The sequence below is a fragment of the Uranotaenia lowii genome, chromosome 2 (assembly GCF_029784155.1).
Source record: "Uranotaenia lowii strain MFRU-FL chromosome 2, ASM2978415v1, whole genome shotgun sequence".
Taxonomy (NCBI): domain Eukaryota; kingdom Metazoa; phylum Arthropoda; class Insecta; order Diptera; family Culicidae; genus Uranotaenia; species Uranotaenia lowii.
This window is the reverse complement of record NC_073692.1, coordinates 176,108,427-176,127,565: the sequence shown is the minus strand read 5'-3', so window position 1 is coordinate 176,127,565 and position 19,139 is coordinate 176,108,427. Positions and strand designations below refer to the sequence as shown.

The 19,139-nt window shown below is 34.0% G+C and overlaps 1 protein-coding gene across 2 annotated transcripts in view; it reads right to left on the bottom strand.

Annotated features, from left to right (window-relative positions):
* The window catches only part of LOC129744755 (uncharacterized), a 429,246-nt gene that overhangs the window by 300,452 nt on the left and 109,655 nt on the right, over positions 1-19,139 (bottom strand). The gene's annotated exons all lie outside the window — the stretch shown is intronic.

Below are 19,139 nucleotides of genomic sequence, written 5' to 3'. Positions count from 1 at the left end.
GCCTTAACAATTTTATTTTACTATTTTGTTTTAACAAATTATCAGCAAAAGTAAGCTGCGGTTTATGATTTTTACACACCATGCGTTTTCGAAATTTACAAATTATACAAATCATTCTGGATAAGAAAAAAGTGTGTGAAATCACATTAATTGTTTTTCTCAATCAATTTGGTGTCAGTCATGTATAAACGAACTACGTATAAGAGTTTATACGACTGATTCGTCGTAACGATTCGAACGTTAGTTACCGTCATTATTTAAATCAATAAACATCCACGTATCAATTCAATCGTCTATATATATATATATATATATATATATATATATATATAAAACAGGGAGAGAGACAGAAATGTACGAACACGAAAAACTCTTCACTGGATCATTCGATTAGCGTTTTTTTTGTTGTGTTCGTCTTCACGCGAAGAAAACCCCAACGGATAGATAATTTTGAAAATGTTTTTGTGGAATTTGAAAATTATTTTTAGTTTTTATTCGTATCAAATAAAAGTCATGGCACCAAATTTCCATTTTTTTTTCATTCGAATCACCCAGAGTAGGAAGGCGTCAAAAGCAATCAAGGCTTCATCCATCTATCTATCTATCCATAGGAAGTTTTTACGCTCATTTTCATTGCCAGTGTACTTTTCACGTGGCACCAGTAAAATGGATATTTGGATATGATTGTCCCTATGGGGTGCTGCAACTAGCCGGTAAGAAACATATTTACGAAATTTGTTTTTTGTTGCATCAGAATCAAGGCAATCTAATATTTTCTTAAATGATTGTACGAAGTATCCACTTGCTTTTATCCACTCAAAAGGAAGACTGACTAACGAACAGTGCTATAATATAAAAAAAATTCTCAAAAATACAGGCTCAACAAAGTTTGCCGGGTCAGCTAGTTTATTATATATGTATTTTATTTCTAGATTGCGGATTCAGCCATTTGCTTGCTGTCTGTGAGTCTTGAAGTATTTTTTTTTTTTTTGCAGAATCTGAAGAAGAGTTAAAAAAAAAACAAAAAATTGCTTGAAATAAAAGCACTTTAAAAAACCACCAACCTTTCATTCGGTTCCAATCTATATATATAAAAATGGATTTCTGTCTGTCTGTCTGTCTGTCTGTCTGTCTGTCTGTCTGTCTGTCTGTCTGTCTGTTCCCTATAGACTCGAAAACTACTGAACCGATTTACCTGAAACTTGGCAGGTGAGGGTTTTGGAGGCCAGGGAAGGTTCCTATTATGGTTTGAGACCCCTCCCTCTAACAGGAAGGGAGGGAGGGGCCTCCCAAACAATAGTCAATTTTTTGCATAACTCGAGAACCAATCAAGCAAATGTTATCAAATTTGGCATGGGGTAGTATTTGGGGACGGGGAATATTTATATGAATATAAGGTACCCCTCCCTCCTCTCAGTGGGGTGATAGGAAGGAGGGAGGGGGGCTACCATAGAATTTTTCATATAACTCGAAAACTAATCAAGATATTGGAACCAAATTTGGCATGGATAGGTATTTTGATACGAAAAACATTTCAATGATTATTTGAGACCCCTCCCTCTTCCCAGTTGAAAGGGGGAGGGGCCTCTTTCATATTTTTTTATATAGTTCAAAAACTAATAAAGCAAATGGAACCAAATTTGGCATGGGAGGGTATTTGGATACGAAAAATTTTTCTATGATTATTTGAGACCCCTCCCTCTTTCCCGTGGGGAGATATAAAGGGGGGAGGGGCCTCTTTTATAGTTTTCAACATAACTAAGAAAGTAATTAAGCAAATGGAACCAAACTTGGCATGGGCGGGTATTTGGGAACGTAACATGTTCTAATGATTGTTTGAGACTCCTTCCTTCTTACAGCGGGGAGGAAGGAAAGAGGGAGGGGGGTTTCATATAATTTTTACTGCATAACTCAAGAACTACAACAGCAAATGGAACCAAATTTGGCATGGAACGATAGTTGGGTACGAGAAATGCTTCTATGAACATTTGGTATCCCTCACTCTTTCGAAGAGGTGGATGAAAAGGGGGAGGCGAGGTCTTCCTTACAATTTTCAGTATAACTGGAGAGCTGATCAAGCAAATTGAACCATATTTGACATGTGAGTGTATTTGGATACGGAAAATGTTTCTATTATAAATTGAAGCCGTACCTTTTAAGCGGTAAGATATTAAGGAAGAAGGGGGGGTTTCCATTTTTTTTTGCATAACTCGAGAATTAATCGAGCAAATGAAACCAAATTTCATCATAATCACCAAAAAGTATTTGAGTACGAAAAATACTTTTATGAATATTAAGTTACCACCCCTCTATTGAAAGAAGAAAACGGAAAGGGGGATGGTACTCCCTTTCAAGTTTATACATAACTCAAAAATTTACTACTTAAATAAAGCCAAATTTGGCATGGCATGGAATATAGGAAGGGAAGAGGGAAGCTTACATTCAACTTTTATTTTACAAAATCCGAGAAATGGACAATACTTAACATGGAAAAACATTTTGGTATGACTCTATGATTATTTGACACATCATCCTCCTTTCAGTGAGAAGGTACATGGGAGGAGGGAGGTGAGCCCAATACAATTTTGTTAGCATATGTTCTAAATTTATGCTTACGAAGCCAACAAATGGAAACAAATATGGCATGGAAAGGTACTTGGTTACGAGATATGTTTCTACGATTGTTATAGACTCTTATGCTTTACAGTGTAGAGAGGGAAAGAAAGAAAGGGGCTCCATACAATTTTTGTTGTAAAGCTTAAATACTTATCAACCAATGGAACTATATTTGATATAAGAGGATTTTTGGGAACGAAAAAAATATTTATTAAAGATTACAATCTCCATTCAGCAGGGGGTGAAGGGAAGGACAGGGGGGGCTCTCTAATCAGTTTTTTAGCATAAATCCAGAACATATCAAGCAAAAACAGCCATACTTTATAAGTTAGATTATTTACGAACGATTAATTTGGGACCCTTCTTTTTTAGGGCGAAACTTAAGGAAACAGATGAAAATTATCAGATCTTTAAAACAAATTTATAGATCAAGATTCAGAATATAAGTTATGGTTTGTGTTGCAATTTGAAACTCCAGCTGAAGCTCTCATTTTATAGTGGTTGCTTATTAATTTCGTCATAATTTGATTTAAAATAATACCAAAAACAATAAAAATTTGAATGATTTCTGAAAATATCATTTGATTCTGAAAGGTGTAGCAAAGCACACCGGGTCAGCTAGTACTACATAAAAATAGCTGCCCTCCTCCATATTTATGAATTTTGCACATTTTCCTCTCTAATTTTTTTTTACAAATATCCTGATTTGTCAGTGTATGAGCTCCCAACTTAAGAACGGGCAGTTGGGCAGTATGACGGGAACGTAGGGTACTGTTGTCCACGTTTCTTCCTCCCTGTGTACCAGTTTTCTCTGCGTTTAAAACTGCACAGTGGGCCCGGCCTAGTTGAGATGAAAAGTAAATTTAAAAAACAGGGATGTGAACATAGTTCTGACTTATTATCAATAAATGTACTAGGGGCTATGATTATTTTTATTTTGAAAATGAACGTATTTTTTCATTACAATAACTTTTTTAAAGTAAGTAGATTTCGAAAAACTTATGTGGTATTTTACAGAGTCGATTATGATCAATTTTTATTTTCTCAAACCATGAAGTCTTAACAGCTTCGTTTTCGTTCAAAACTTATTCATAATTTTATACAGAACTTTGAAGTAACGTTTACATGAGTAAATCTGAGTTTTATGGTTTGTTTGGGAAATTTAAATATTTTGTTCAGAAAATTCAACATCATTTTTATTTCATCTGTGTATTTATTCATTTTCCGTAAATTTTTACTAAATAAATAGTTTTGGAAACTTTGTAACGTAACTCAAATATTTTTTTTAATTTTTTTTGTTTCGATTATAGTCGTTTTACCATCTTTATGGCATTCGCGACTTTGTAACTCAAATATGCTTTCATGAAAATTTTCAGCTACAATCATTTATTTTAAAGTTATTTAAAGTCGAAGATTAAATTTAAAAAAAAACATGCTTCGGGAAAAAGGCTATAAGTCAGTTATTAAAGCTCGAAAAAAAAATCACTGAGTGCCTGGGAAAGCTTAAGTTAGAAGCCATGTGTTGCACATATGGAAATATTTTTCATTATTTTTTTAGTTCAAAAATGTGAAAGATGTTTAAAAACCGTAATTTTTAATGAATCATCCGCAGAAGTTGTTCCAGTCAAAAAAGAAAATTTTTGAAAATTGAATTGGACAGTTGACGTAATTTTTTAAATTTTGGCTTTTTGAGACCTATTACACACGAATTACAGAATTTTTAACGACTATTCAAAGGTAGCTATTTTTCAAACTTTTTATCAATCAGCATTTTCATAGACTCTTCTAGCAACTAAATTCGACTTTGCACTTAATTTTGGGCATGTTAACGCAAGGTTAGGGCCTTTAACACCAGGAGATTTCTTCAAATTAAAATTTTAAATGTAGTAACGGGAAATTACTGAATCTTAAAAGGTGTTTAATAAGTGTTAACAAGAAAGTCAGAAATTTTGCTCGGCTCTGGCGGAAATAAGTCTTCAATCACCCTAGGCTTGAACATTTAATTTCACGACACTACAATTGTGCAAAACAAAACAAACTGAGCCAGGAAAAATAGTATAGACGAAGGCCAGAAAATTGTAAGATTTATTATAATATTTCTTAATTAATTGTAGGATTTAATTAAATTAAGTGTCCACTGAAAAGGAGCTAAAACCATAGTAGCTTGAAACGTCTAAACAGCTGGTAAAAACTTTTTTATTTTCTAAAACTCGCCGAAAAACGTCGATAAGATAACATGAAATTCATCGCGGCAATCAAAAAAATAACGAAATGTAACTTAATAAGTTCAGAAATTGAATCCAACTATTTAAACTCAAAAATGAATTAATCGAATACTAATTTTGTGAATCAACAAGTTGAAAGCCATCTATCATGACTCGCGATGGTCATCAGAATTAGTAAAACTAAATTTAAAACCCGGTATCCTTTTCTTTATTACCAAATATTTTGATTTGAAAAAAATCGAGCTGATAAGAAATATTCTTCAAGAAACCCAATTCAGTCTAAATTTTATTTTGTGTTCCTTGTTCTTCTAAATGTTAATTTACGCAACGCCTCAAAAGTTGCATCCTTCAAGGTGCAAAGAATATAAAAGCTAATTTTGATTTTGTTTTTTAAAGAATTTTTGGAAATATTATAAAATTTTTTGAAGAATTGTCTGCACTTTTAGGACAAAATTTTAAAAAAAATTTTAGTATTAAAAAAAATGTTGTAAATAAATTTTTAACTTTCTCCAAAACTTCAAGTTGTTTTGAGTTCAGCAAAAAAAAGTTATAAAGGTTTTTTATTTGTTTCTTTTCTAGATTTTTCAAAGAGGTTTTAAACAAAATTGAATTTTGGATATTTTAAAAGCAAAAATCTAATTGTTTTACAGGTTTGAACAAATTGAGTTCAATGAATTCAATTTTTTAAAACTTTATTCAGTAATGTCAGAAATACTTGATAACTTCCAAATATCTTAAAAAAAAAAAACAACTTTTTTAGATCATGCATCCATCATCAAATTTAAAATATTATTCCATAATTGAATAAAACAGATATATAAATAACAAATTAAGAATCAGATTTTCTCTTAAATAAAGAATTGATACTTCATCTGCTATCAATTATTGTTTTCACTTAAAAGTAAGGGGGGTGGGGAGGGGCGGGGGGATGGTCGAACGGGTATAAAAAAACACAATTTTCACGATTTTTTTCTAGAGCTATCGTTCAAACAAATGTATTCAAATTTTTTGGATTATACAAAGCATTTTTAAAAGAACATTTAGTAATTTTTTCGTAGATAAAATATTGAAAAATGAGCCGGTGGCGGAGCACTTTCGAGGATGCCTTTTAGAAAACAGGATTTGCGGTGGACACTGTATCTCAGCAAAGAATCATCTGAAGTCAAAAAATCAGAGCAAAATATTTTCAATAGATGTTTTTCTGGACCCCAACGTTTTAATTTAACTTAAAAAAATTTTTATGAAATTTTTGTGGCTGTTTGAAGTAAAAACTACGATTTTTCACGAAAAAATCAGCCATTTTTCACCTGTAAAACCTCACCAAAGTAAAAAAAAAAACAAAAAAGAAAAACGTTGGGGTCTGGTATTTTATATGTAGAAAATATGTTCCAAATTTCAAAAGAATCGGATAAGTAGTTTTCAAATGACGATGTCCACGGACTTTAAAAATGTGCTTTCGAGAAAAACGCGTTTGAAGTTTCTGCTCTTGCTTTCTTGCAGTATTAGATAGGAGAAGATAAAGGTCTATAATTTCTACAGTTTTGCTTTAATTGACTTGAAAATTTGACACAACATTCTTGAAATGTTTTTCAATAAGAAAATAAAAAAATAAAAAAATCGATTTTTTGAAAGTGTTAGACCCTACCCCCCCCCCCCCCCCTTAAAACTGATACATATCACCAAAACTGAAGGTGTAAGACCATATTTGACAAAAGATTCGAGTTCAGGACTTCTTAATTAATCATTAAATCTACCAAATTAATCAATAAACCATAGGCACCACAATTCTGTTCCTTTGAATTATCAACTAAATTCTATTGAAAAGTTTTTAAAATAGTTTACGAGTTCATTAAAACAAATCCTTAGGAAACGTTAAAAAAGTTTTTTTTTCATTTTTATATTTTGTTTTCATTTTTAAGTAAATGTACCGAATTTTAAAGTCAATCAATTTAAATTTTAATAAATATTTTTTTAAAGTTTGTCTTTACTTTTTGATTTTGAATTTTTCTGTTCTGAAAACAAGCCTTTGAAAATAAATTTTCAATAACAAAATCATAGTCCTTATCAGGACACAACTATTCAATTGAAAACAACAAAGCGTTCAAAGCTTTAAATTTTAAGCTTTAAAAACTTTGGTTTAAAGTTTTTAAACAGTTTAAAAACGTTTCAATCATATTCGTTTTATTAAATTATGTTTTTAAATCGATCATTTTTTTTTTGAAAAATGATTCTTAATGACTTAAATATTGAATTTTTATGCACAATGTTAACTTAATTTGTATTTTCTTTGTACTTTCAACAAAACTTGGAATTCATTACTTTTATATTTATTTTATCAGTTTTTTTCTGTTGATCATTTTCCAATCTCTACTTTGCCAGTATAATTGAACACGTTATAATATAAACTAGCATATAAAGTTATAATTTTGAACTTAAGAAATTTTTCAGCCTTAAACATTAATAATAGGACGAATTTTAATAAAGAAATTACTTTGAATCCCAGGACTCTTGGAACTAAATTAAATATTTTTTACTTTTTGCCAAATAAAATTCAATTCACAACTATTGAATCGGTTCTCCTAAGTTCAACATGGATTTTTTTCTTCCTAAAAAAAATTTACATTTCAAATTGAGACTAAATTTTTTTTCAAATTCAAAATACTGCAGCGCAATTTTTAATCAAACCTTCAATTAAAAATGAAGAAAAGAATTATAAATTAAGATGAATAATAAATAACCATCATTATCATATTTCTACCTGTTATAAATAATGGTTTAATTTAGGAGTATGCATTCAATTATTCGCAATAAAATTTTAAACCAAAATTGAGATCAAAGGTTCCACTCCGATGCTGGTTTGAACTTCGTAAGCCTTCTTAACCATTTGAGCCATAAAACATCCAGAAAAAAAATTCCAGTTCGTGAGTTTTCGAATCGACAATGAAGGATTGCCGAAGAGGGTGTGCAAAATTATTATTACCATGTCCTTTTGCATCGTTTTTTTTTTTCAAAATCTGGTGTTATATTTTTTTTATTCGATTTCTGTGCATTAATTCTTATGTCCAAAGGCTTATTCGAAATTTCTGGTGTTTCGGAACTATTTATTTCTAATTTGAAAACTAGACTGCTAAAAATTTTTTTTCAAACTAATTTCTAGTCCAGAGTGAGGAATTGAATAATTTGAATAATTTATCAATGACTTACCGGAAACAGCAATAGTTAAAACGTTAATTCTGATTTGTTTTGAAATTTTTGATTTTTTTTGCAATTAATTTATTGGCTGTATCGGTGGAATGTTATATTCTTTTAGAAAGAATATTTATGAATTGAAAGATCATAGACGGATAAGTCGAAGAAATGAGCTGAAGGGTACTGCAAGGTAGGTCCGTTAGGAACAAAAAGATGAAATGTGATGAAAAGTTTTTCAAATTGAAATTCCCCTTCCGCTCATTTTCAACATCCTTCATCTTATCCTAATCTTCTATCCGTCTATAATCTTTCAATTCTTAAATATTCATTCTCAGAGAATATTGAATTTCATCGATTAGCCAGCAAAATAATTTCATAAAATAACCAATAAACCAATTTCCTTGTTTATTACATTTTTGGTATTGTTATTATTTTTGGCAAAATTTGAATTTTGAAACCCGAGTTCCCGATATAATAAATAGGTATATACAAAGTGTCACTATGTTTTGTGTTAAAGTAAGACATGTACAAATAATCATATTGATTTCAACAAAACTTTGGCATTTATTGTTCCGTAATGTTTTGGCAAGAACTCAACATAGCGGCTGTCTCAAATTCAAGATCTGCGAGGTAACTGTTAAATGATTAGTTAAATCACCTCGTTGAAGGTAATAATCATTTCAATGCCACCCTCTTTCCTAATTGAACAGATTAGACATGAATCAATATTGATTTTCTCCGAGGCATCGATGCTCCAGCAACGGTGCTAATTTCCCGTTAACTGTCATATCCAATCCAGGGCTCGGAATGCAAATCAAATCATAATCAAATTGACATGTTGACAACTCGCACAAACATCGTTCCGCACTTATGACTGGTTTGATGAACACTTCTCTGATCAATCTGTTGGCACCAGTTAGGTTATGTGAGAAGTTGCCTACAAGCTTTTTATTTGTAAAACACTTGAAACTTCTTCTACGTTGTTGACATATTTGACAAGGAAAACATAACAAAATCTTTACTTCTTTTTTGAGGTATGAATTTGTTTAGTTTTCCCACAAAAATAACAAATAAAAACACGTGAAAAAGTAACTCTGCGACCCTCGACGACAAATTCATTCATCAATCTATATTTGGCAGCCAGTTGGCAGCAAAACCGACATAATTTCTAATTAGCAAAACACGTGTTTTAGCGCTTGTAGGCACCGTTTTGCTCGTAGTCGTCGTTCGCTTAATCCAACCTCAAACGCCATCCTCGAAGCCGAAGCCGCGCGAAAGTAAACAACTCGATTTGACATGCAATGGTCCAATCCGTATAACTTGGAAATGTTGTTGTTCCAGTTGCTTTTCTCTCACCTTTTCTTCCTCACATTTGTTAGCAATTCGGAAAACTCGTGATGCAAAGGTAGCGCAATAAATGACTTAATTTCGTGATAAAGAATTATCGCCCACGGGGAATCTTTGGACCAAACAGAAAAACCTTTCGGTTGATTCGATAAATTCACGGTGTCCTCTGGTGAATTTTTTCGCCCGATTTGTGAATCACAAATTGTGATGCGGCAAATCTCAGTCTCCCAAATGCCAAATGGAAAGGTTTCGTTATTTGGGGTAATTCGATCGGTGAAAATGAAAGGTGACATGACAACATGATTCATTCAGAATGATTCAAACAGGAGAGGTGTGCATGGCAAACATTTAAAAAAATTAAAAAAAAAAAAGATTAAATTTCACAAATTCAAAATATTGGACACATTTTTGATCATAAATGCAAAGAAATCAAAGGAAACTTATCAAAAACACTTAATAAAATAGGAAAACTATTTATGAGGTCTAACAAGTCTGATATCAAGAATATTGATTCAAAAATCAGGAATCAGAGTTCGATAAAAAATCAAAACAAATTTAAGTTTATCATGCCAGCTTACAAGTTTTTATACAAAGACAGGTTTTTGAACGCATGAATAATTTTATACAAGTTCGAGTAGGCGTTGACTTTTGCAGACGTGAAAAGATTTCGCTCTGTGAAAAAGTCGTTCTAAATTATCAAAACTTTGATCATTTAGAATCCGAGCATTTCATTTCGGTAATAGATGCATTACTGGAGTTTGGATATGCGCAATTTTGGCAGCGTTGTGTTTGTTATGAAAAGGACTATCTTGCCAGTAATTCTTCAGATTTTTAAATTTATGAGTTTTTGAGATATTTACGATGCAAAAGGACATGTTGAAAATAATTTTGCACAATCACCTTCGGAATCTTTCATTGTCGATTTGAAAGCTCACGAACTGTTGTTTTTTTTTTGTTGGATTTTTTATTGGCTCAAATGATTAAGAATCTCTAAAAGGCTCACGAAGTTTAAATCATGCATCGGAGTGGAACCTTTGATCTCAAATTCGGTAAAAGACTTAAGGTTATTGCGAAGAATTGAATGCATACTCCTAAACTATATATGCAGCAAATTTGTTTCAGGGAGGCAAAAAGTGTTTTTCTTTCCATTCCCCAACAGTTTTCAATTATTTTGAAAAAAGCTTGTTCGGAATTGAAAATTTTGAACCAAATGAGACTTATTTTGTTTTTATTCCTGAAGAATCGAATGAAGGCTATATGAGCCACCGCATGCATCGGAAAAATGAGTTATATTATGACCGTTTTAACCCTAAATTCCCCTACATTTTTCAAATATTTAAGCTATCACTCAATTTTTACGAAGCGTGTGGTGGTTCAAACAGCCCTCATTCAATTCCTCGCAAAAAAATCGCACCAGATAGTATTCATTTGTTCCAAAATTGTTCTACGAGGTGTACGGAGACTAAAATAGCCTTTGTTTAATTTCTCGGAAAAAACACACAAGATAAGTCTCATTTGGTTCAAAATTTTCAAGTCAGAACTTGTTACTCTGAATTAATGGAAAAATATAGGGAAATAGGGGGTAAAAACTGCCAATGCTCCATTTTATCAAGCGTGCGGTGTCATAGCCTTCATTCAATTCCTCAGGAAAAAATCAAAAAACAAAAATTCCATTTGATTTAAAATTTTCAAGTCCGAAGCTTTTTGGTGATATGTAAAAAACTTAGGGGAATTAAGGTTAAAACAGTCATAGCTCCATTTTCCAAAGCGTGTGGAGGCTCAAACAGCCTTCATTCGATTCCTTAAAAAAATCGCACAAGATAGGTTTCGTTTGATATGAAATTTTCAAGTCAGAACATGTTGTTTTCTCAATTGATTGAATAAGGTTAAGGAAAAGAGGGTAAAACAGCCATAACTCCATTCTGCGATACATGCGGTGGCGTAAAAAGCCTTGATTCGATTCCATAGGAAAAACCACATGAGAAAAATTTCATTAGGTTGAAAATTTCAAGTCCGAACATGCTTTTTCTGCTGAACAGTTTGAAAAATTTAGGGGTTTTGGGGGGAAACAGTAATATGTAACTCCATTTTTCGATGCATGCGGTGGTTCAAACAGCGTTCATTTGATTTCTCGAAAAAATCACACTCATTCGGTTCAAAATTGTTAAGTCCGAACTTTCTTTTTTTAAATTTATCTGTCAAATATAGGGGAATTGAGGGGAAAACCAGCCAGTACTCCATTTCCCGGAACGTGTTGTAGCTCAAATAGCCTTCATTAGATTCCTCGTTAAAAAACACACAAGATTTGTCTATTTTTGTTCAAAGTTTTCTAGTACTAATAAGAGTTTTTCTAAATTGTTTTCAAAGTATTGGGGAATCAGGGGTTAAAAAGGCACTTTATCTAATCAATTTTCGGGACATTTTTACAAAAGAAAAAACAATGTTCATAGATTTGTTACAAGTAGAAGGGAAAATATTGAATTTATTTGAGGTTTATACAATTTTTTCCGCATTGTACGTTGATTGCCTTAAAAAAAATTAAACCGCACAAAACAGAGCGCAAACTTCGAAGTTGGGCGAGCTGCCATTCCTCTCACAGTTTGTATTTTTTGTTGAAACTTTCACACAAGCTAGTTGAACTTATAAACTCTTCATTCATTGAGTTTTGAACATTGCGAGCAACAGAACGAGAGATACAGCTATTTCAGTAAGAGGTAGTGAAAGTTAAGATTGACTCACAAAATAAGCTGCAACTTAGTCAAATTTTACGATTTCATCTACAAATTTGGTGTTATCAGAAAAAAATACTAAATTCAAGTATGTAGCTGGACAAATTTTATCAAAATCGATAAAAGTTATCTAAATTTAAAGTGATTTGTATATGAGGTTGGTTTCGGGGTAAGAGGCGATTTCAATCTTTTTGGACGGAAGTTTAATTCTCTTCCCCCATAGATACAATCTATAGGAAAAACTTCACAAGCCGAACTATCAATATTATTGTAGAACAATGTTAAGTTGAAGGCGAAGAAAATAATGCAAATACATTGTTTCCAGAAGTATTCGAGAATTTTTTCAAGGCAATTTTTTTTAATCCCGGAAAAAAACATGGCCATACAAATTGAAAGATTTTAAATTTTCCATCCCTGAAATCGGGCAATAGCAGGAAAAATCTGATTTTTTTAAGGACCTCAGAAACGTTTAAGTCATGTTTACGGAGTTCGGATTTTTTTCAATTAAATATTTAGATCCCAGCAGTGGTCCGAATATCACTCATTTTCAATGAATGTTCCTGATTGCACTTCGCAACTGAACGAATAGCGATCGGGTTTTGTTATTGATTGCTACTGGACCTATCCGATCATCGTTCGTTCTATTCATCGCTAATATATAGATCACCTCGCACGATGCTTGCTGTCAAAACAGTGCAGCACTATCATCCAATTGGAATCTCACCAAAGAGCGATGCATATGGCGAATCATGTTCGTCTAGGATCAGGAGTGAATGGTTCAGGCAGTGAGTGAGTGATACATTCAACCGATCATTAGCAAATGTTGTTTGTTTTTAAACATAGCCAATTAATAAAATTATTTGAATTTACAGCGTTATTTTACACCAGTAAGAATAAAATCAAATTGTAGTTGTCTTTGTGAGGGAAAGATGTTCACTTTCGCCGTGTTTTCGATTTCAAATAAACCTGGCGGATACTGAGTGAATGACATTCAGAATGGATCAGTTTGTATCTCGCTCATCTCTGATATGCGATGTTTGCAAAATCGATGATTCTGAATGATGCGACTCGGTTTGCATAGCTGAGTGGAGCGCTGATCGAGATTGCATACCAGTCGGGCGGAGCAGTTGCGAGAGGCGCTTTCCTATTATACAGTCAGAATGGTTCAAATAAGAAACGTATCCTGAGTGTTTATTTTGATTGATTTTCTGACCATTGGATCCCAGCAAACATTTTTGAAGGTATAACGCAGGAACAACCGAATTATTCAAACAAATATACCAGATGAAAAGATTGTATTAAATTTACCAAAATAGCATATAGCTACAAAAATGGAGGCAATATATCTACAATGACAAGATTTCAACGATTCGATTTTCCCACAAAAAGCAAAATAAACGAAAAAAAAATAACCCGACCGAGATTTGAACTCCATTCCTCCGAGTTCGCTGTCCGATATCCTACCACGATGCCATCTCATCAGTTGGTATGATCCACGCTATAGCTCTATAGGTGAAATTTTCTTTTTACAAACCGGTCCAAAGAAGAGACCGGATAGAGTGCCCCATCCATTTATCGTAAATCAGTTCTCTTAAATCGTAAATGTCGAATTAGCATATTCTCAACTTTTTGGAGAAATATTTAAGAATTGACTAAACTGCTATCCGATTCAACTGTTTTTGGGCAAAGCTTGTCGTAAATGAATGATAAAAAATCACTCAATACCAACGTGTGTACGATGGTTATTGAAAATGTGTTACTAATCGACTTGGATTATCATTTCTATTACGATTTCATGTTTGCTGGGATGAAACTAATCAAAAAAATAAGATATTTTTCAAATATTTGATGTGAATTAACCGAGCAAATTTTCTACAATATTCGACAACGGGGCCGAACCGGACTTAATCTCAAAACTTTCATTGAAAAACCGGGCATCTGTCTGTATGTCCGGTCTTAGTCTTCAGAGGCCGAAAAAGTTCCTATAATGGTATGATAGACCCTCCCACTCACTGGAAGGGGACAGGGGGTCTCCCAAACAGAAGCGACATGTTTGAATAACTCTTGAACTGATCATGCAAATGGAACCAAATTTGGCATGGGAGTGTATTTATGTCCGACGAATGTTTCTATGCTGGTTAAGTACCCCTCCATCTTTCCAGTTGGACGATAAAAAGGGAGGAAGGGAACTTCCATACAACTTTTTTTCAATTCGTGGACAGATCGAGCAAATGAAATCAAACTTACGGGGAATGTTTCCATTGTGATTTGGTTCACTTTCCTTCTCCTAGTAGGAAGAGAGTAGGAGGTTCCATACGATGTTTACCATAACTCGAAAACTAATCAAGCAAATCCATCTAAATTTGGCATGAGATGATATTTGGATTCAATAAATGTTTCTATCCACCTTTCAGTGCTTTGATGCTAGGAGGAGGTTTTCGTTTTTTTTTAAATACAATACATTTTTCTATGAATACTTGGCACCCCTACTCCCTCCAAGGAGGAAAGGAAGGAAAGGTAGGAAGAAGTGGATCGATAGGATGTAAGTTTCAGGATCTTTCATTCGAAATTCACGAGAGACACAATACAATATTTTATTTGGCACTTCACCTCATAAATCCAAAACAGTGTGATTTATGGAATCAAATGTAGTAAAAATATTTTTAAAGTCCACCTTTCACGAAATTTACAAATTTATCAAATATTTTCCAAAATATCAACTTACCATACTTTTTAAACGAATATTACGGTGTTTTAAGTGAAATTGTTGAGGTACCATAACCTGTCTGGCCTGTAGGTCTGTCCTTGCATGAAATTATGTTGGTGCTATAAGATAAAATATCTGTAGCTACATCAGTATATAGAAGTTTAACATTTCCGGAACAGCTCAATTCAAGAATGTTATCCAAAATTTATGAACTCAACTGTAAAATTTAATGCCTTGTAAAGTGCCTCGACCACGTTTGTCAAGCTTAAAACAAAACGTCAAGTGTGATGCCATAAAAAACTGTTCACCTGGTCATACATTTTTTTCTCGACTATTTGACATTGCTAGGTTCGCCAACATAAGCCACCCTTTCCATTTCCGGTCCAGCGCTGGAGCACGTTGAGTGACGTATGGTTTTTTTTTTGGTCGACTCAGCTCAACTTCATGTAGGTACCCTTACAATCACCATGTTGTGGTTGCAGGAATATTGTCCACAAATGTCCAATTGATTTATTTACTTTCGCGATTGATGACGGAGCATGAATGGTGAGGGGGAGATGAATGGGGTTCACGGAATGAAGATGTAGAGCAAAGGTACACCACCATGTATGTATGTATGTAGGTGTGGTGGCCGATTTGTCCTGACCAGCTTTAGTCAGAGTCGAGTATGTGTGCTGAGTTAAGCACGAATTTTGCCGAGGGCATTTTCGATGGCTAAGCAAATTGTTAGCTGTATCGCGGTTTATCGCTTGGTTTTGCCATTATGGTTTCTTTCCATATTGTTATAGGTAGTAGTGAGTTTTTCCCACTATCCCCTGGCTTCATTCGATCCTGGAAGCATCGTGTCGGTTTCCCGGATTGAGGCAGGTAGCAACAAATTTTTATCGTCACGAAACGCCATTTACGAGGCTTATCGCAATGGATTATTAGCACCGAGCAGTAATCGGTCATCGTTTAGTGTGGCGAACATTGATTTTTGATGAACCCATTACTGGTAATGAGATTCGGAACACTTTGAATCAACAAACTGGACAGTTCATGTTCCAATTAAACGTCGTTTGGAATAAATATGGAACATTTTTAAATAACTGGAAAAATAAACATTTGAATACCAAATTACCTCTTGATTAAAGTTAGAGATGTTAAGGACATGTGCACTGCCGCTCATAGCAAGTCCGTCCCATTTGCGTTTTCATCATTTTTCAGTTTAGCGCTGGAAACACTTTAATTTTATCTGTAGTATCAAGAGAGAACTTTGTTGTCAGTACTTTGTTCTGATGAACATTGAAAAAAACCTCAAGTAAATTTGTCCCATTGAACGAATGATCGCAAGTCGGTCCCATATGGCATAAATCATCGCAAGTCGGTCCCACAGCCATAAGAGCCCAGCAAATGGTTTTCAACAGAATCAAAACAACAAAAAAAACCTTATAAAGCGGAAATCTTTCATTAGCCATAGCAGAGACAGATTCTGTTGATTACTTTGATTAAAAACGCATACAAGTGCCGAATTATGGAAGGACTTTTTACGATTTTTCAATGCCGTTTTTCTCATTTCAACAAAAACGCAAATGGGACGGACTTGCTATGAGCGGCAGTGCAGTACCCACCTTATTCTTTGAAAAAGTTTTTGAAATTTGAAAATATTGATTGGAAGATTTAAATAAAGTAACTTTCACTAGGACAGAAAAATTGATCTTTACCAATTATTTTTATAGTAGACAATATAGGGCTGATCCCGTACGAACTTCGTTTCACCCGCTGCTGTAAATTTGGGAAAAAGCAGGCTATATGCGACAATTAAGCAGAATACTGATCGAATCAAATATAACATCGAATATGTGTTAAAAACTATATGTTGAAATCTCCTTCAGTTTTCGAGAAAACTATTTTAATATAACTGTTGTCTAAAATGTCGAACCTCGAACCATGCGGGTTAAATGCGCCTATTAATGTTTTGGCAAAATTTTAGTTTTTCTGGCAATGTTTCCGTATAATTTCATTGAAAATGCTAGAAACTAATTAACTTTCATACGACAGAGCTGAAGTTTTATAAAAATCTATGAATTCGGCGCCAAATATTTGGCCGGTCGAATATTCGGTACATCTCTATAGAAAAGGTTCATTTGGTCCATAATTGAAGGATTTTGAAGGAAGATCCTTCTCTGTGATTATTTCTTATAAAATATATTAACTTTAAATTTGTTCTCAATGATCGAAATTTTTTTGACTTGTTTACTGGCTGTGATCGAAGAGATCAGACGTGTTTTTTTTAGTTTTATTCTTGATTTGTGTTGTGTAGTTAGTTCCTGTGTTTTGAACAAATTTGCCCGGATATTGCCCGGATTTCAGGCCGACAGTTTCCGGATTTATCCAGGTACAGTAAGGTTTTTTTACACTGATATACGTACCGCGTAAAAAACCGTGTTAATTCCCGAAAACCGTTTAAAAAAAGACCATTCGAATTCTGCAGCTCTGAAGTTCTGACACTTAAGACCTGAGACCTGAGACCTGAGACCTGAGACTTGAGACTTGAGACCTGGACTTGAGAATGTAGACTAGAGACATGAGACCTGAGACTTTAGACATGACACCTGAGACCTTAGTCTAGGGACCTGAGATCTGAGACATGAGACCTGAGACCTGAAGAACGAGACCAAAGACATGAGGCATTAGACCTGAGACCTGAGACTAGAAACCTAAGACATAAAACACGAGACCTGAGATATGGGACATGAGACTTGAGACTTAAGACATGACACCTGAGACCTGAGACCTGAGACATGAGACATGAGACATGAGACATGAGACCTGAGACCTGAGACCTGAGACCTGAGACCTGAGACCTGAGACCTGAGACCTGAGACCTGAGACCTGAGACCTGAGACCTGAGACCTGAGACCTGAGACCTGAGACAAGAGACATAAGACATGAAACCTGAGGTATGAGACAAGAGCCTTGAAAGATTAGACCTGAGACATGAGACTTTAGACCTGAGACAAGCTACTAGTGTTATTACCGCGAAAAATTAGATTAGCTCCGATTTCAACTTGCGACCCCTCTAGTGAGAGGGTTTGACTTGTAGATGACGAAAAATAGTGTCGTGACTTCGCTAGTACAAGCTACTAGTGTAAGTACCGCAAGAAATCAGTTTAGCTCCGATTTCAACTTGCGACCCCTCTAGTGAAAGGGTTTGACTTGTAGGTGACGAAAAATAGTGTCGCGACTTCGCTAGTACAAGCTAATAGGGTTAGTACCGGTAGAAATTAGTTTAGCTTCGATTTCAACTTTCGACCGGTCAAATGAAACAGTTTGATTTGTAGGTGACGAAAAATAGTGTCGCGTGTTCGCTAGTACAAGATACTAGGATTAGTACTGCGAGACATTAGTTAAGCTCCGATTTCAACTAAAGAGGTCCTCAAGTGAAAGGGTTTGACTTGTAGGTGACGAAAAATAGTGTCGCGAGTTCGCTAGTATAAGCTACTAGTGCTAGTACCGTGAGAAATTAATTAACTTCCGATTTCAACTTTCGACCCGTCAAGTGAAAGGGATTGACTTGTTGGTGATATTGGTTACAGGGGGTAATCTTGAGAATCCGGGAAATTGAATGGTATTTAAAGTGTATTTTTTATATTTTGTATCATGTTTTGTTAATAACTGGCAACATAAATCAAAACGCGCAAGTATAAACTGCAGCACCCAGCTGATAATTGAGTAAAATCATCATTCTAGAGAGCTGTGAGCTCGTGCGTTTTTAGATTGTTTGAAAACTTGAACAAGATGCTACAAATTTTCGAAAATTTTTATCAAACATCGCATTTTTTGAAATTTGCAGTTAATGGAAATATAACTTCAAAATTGTTATCCATCCAATCATGAATTTTTATGATTTCAGCTAGTAGAATTTGTCGCAGTATTTTTCACCCCTAAATGTTTGTAGAACCCTCATGCTTTTTCTATACAAACATTTATGATTTAAAAAATATAAAATTTAATTCGAACAAAGCCAAAAACTACTGCAATTGGTGCTTCATTTGTTACGACATTACAAATACATCACAACTGGTGGAACCAATAATTTTTCTGACAACCTCAATTTTATGTGCAATCAACTTTAAAACTTTTTATGTACAAACGGTATGATTATCTGCGGAAATAATGTTTTTAAAGGCCATTGAAGTTGAAAACTGTTGCATGATGCACCAGATGCACCAGACGGTATCTCTGTTTAAAAGACATACATCGTCTAAGCCGATTTAGGAAACTTAAGATCAACATTTAACTCCAGTACCGACATAGGAATCAAACCCATGCCTTCACAGGACC